This window comes from Echinops telfairi, unplaced genomic scaffold (genome assembly GCF_000313985.2).
Source record: "Echinops telfairi isolate 266 unplaced genomic scaffold, ASM31398v2 ScPeMD7_7469;HRSCAF=8507_1, whole genome shotgun sequence".
Lineage (NCBI taxonomy): Eukaryota > Metazoa > Chordata > Mammalia > Afrosoricida > Tenrecidae > Echinops > Echinops telfairi.
Genome location: NW_022111373.1, coordinates 63,325,766 through 63,328,067, shown reverse-complemented (window position 1 = coordinate 63,328,067; position 2,302 = coordinate 63,325,766).

Below are 2,302 nucleotides of genomic sequence, written 5' to 3'. Positions count from 1 at the left end.
GAGCGTGCTAGAAAAAACTCAATATATTAATAGAAACAATGTTCTAATTGAAAACAAAATACTCACAAGTGGATCAATAGGCAGCATCATGACAAAAGGAGAAAAGCTTGTCAAGGATTTCATTTTGCTTGTACCCATAGTCCATACTCATGGGAGCACAGCTGAAGAAACCAAATGATGTATTGCCTCGGGCAAGTCAGCTGCTCAAGCCCTATAAAGTGTTGAAGACCAACGATGTCACTTAGAAGACTAAGGCACACTATCTCAAAGGCATGGCATTTTCTGTAACTGAATTTCCCTGTGGAAGTTGGGAAATGAATAAGGAATACTAAAGGAGAATCAATGCATTTGAATTATGGTGCTGATAAAAATAGTTAAATTAACATGGACTACCAGAAGAAGAAACATCTGTCTTGGTAAAGTAAAGCCAGAATTCTCTTTAGAAGCAAGGATGGGATATTTCATCTTACTCTAGACAGTTTATTAGAAGGGATAAAAAAGAAAACCAAATTCCCTGCAATAGTCAATAAAACACAAATATTTGCCCAGTATTCTCTGTTTCCAGCCAAGATCCATCTGATGTCTCCAATGGAATCTAGCCCAAACCTCTGGCAACTCAATGTCAATGTACTTGTGCAACTGATGTTGGATGATCTTCAGCAAAGAATTATTTGCAGGTGATATAAGTGATATTGTACTATAATTTGTGCATGATGTTGGGTCAGCCTTCTCTGGAATGGGTACAAATATATATCTCTACCAGTCAGTTGGCCAAGTAGCTATCTTCCAAATTTCCTGGCACAGAGGAGGAAGTGCTTCCAGCTAGTTGAAACATTTTTGTCATTTTAATGCGTAGTTCATCATTTCCTGGAGCCTTGTTTTTGGCTAATACTTTCAGTGCCACTCTAATTTATTCCTTCAGTATCGTGGGTTTTAGCTCATACACTTTTTCCAGAAATGGTGGAAGGTCAGTGAAGTCTTTTTGGCATAGTAACTCAGAGATATAATACACAACAGGAAGCTGGGAAGTTGTCATTTCTAAACCTTTCCTGTCCTAAACTATGAGGCAAATCTTCGTTGAATAGTCTATTTTGATCCCCAGGAGTCTGAACCTCTCAGCCTGTGATCTTCCAAGCTTCCTGTGTTCCCTTCCTGCTACATCTGCCAGCATCCACATGAGTCTTTAAGGATGTGCTGCTAACATCTTACCCTTACACTTGAGTTGGACTGGGCTAGGCCACTCCCTTTATGTAATTTTCTGCTTTGATATAAAAAAATTGTCTTTTACATATATGAGTGTCACTAGCTTTGTTCTTTAGAAACCTAGCCTGACAGTATATGTCCTCAAGATACTTATAGTTGTAGCAAAACCCATCTATGTATAAGTGATATATGTTTTCATTTTCTACTTTAGTGAATACTGGCAATAATTGCTACAGCTGAGGTTCTGTAAGAGCTCTGAGAAGTCAGAGAATAATTCATGAACGAGATCATTCCTGAAAATTCCTGAAAGCATGGATAGAATATTTTTGTGGAAATATGAGGAAAACAGACATAGAAATAAAATTTTATAAGGTTATGAAGGAAGGAAAATATGGATAAGATCATAAGGTGAATTCAGTTTAAGCCTATGGTAATAAGCAAGACTAAAATAGGTAATTCTAGGAGGCTAGATTGACATAGATTATAATGACCCATGTATATAACAAAATAGTTTTCTTATTACCTTAGAGAGATAATAAATATATTAAGTAATATTGGTGCAATTATTCTAATTATTCTTAAGCTAAGGTAGAAAGTGCTGTTGCTGTCAGGGGCTGTCAAATTTCTTTTAACTCACAGGGACCCTATGTAAAGCAGAATGAAGCACCGCCTAGTTGGGAGCCATGGTCGCAATCGCTCTTATGATTGGGCCTATTGGTGCACCCACTTTGTCAATGCATCTTATCAGGATCTTCCTCTCTTTTGTTTCTCTTCTTCTTTACCAAGTACGGTGTCCTTCTCCAGGGGCTGGTTTCTCCTTAAAATGTGTCCAAAGAATGTAAGATGTAGTATCATCATCCCTGCCTCTAAAGAGCATACTGGCTGTACTTCTTTCAAAAGAGATTTGTTTATTCTTTTGGTAGGCTATGGTACTTGGAATATTTTTCATCAGTTGTCATTCAAATTCTTCAATTCTTCTTTCTTCTTCCTTATTCGATGTCCAACTTTTTTTTTCTTTTTTTCTTTTTTAACATTTTATTAGGGGCTCATACAACTGTTATCCCAATCCATACACACATCAATTGTGTAAAGCGCATTT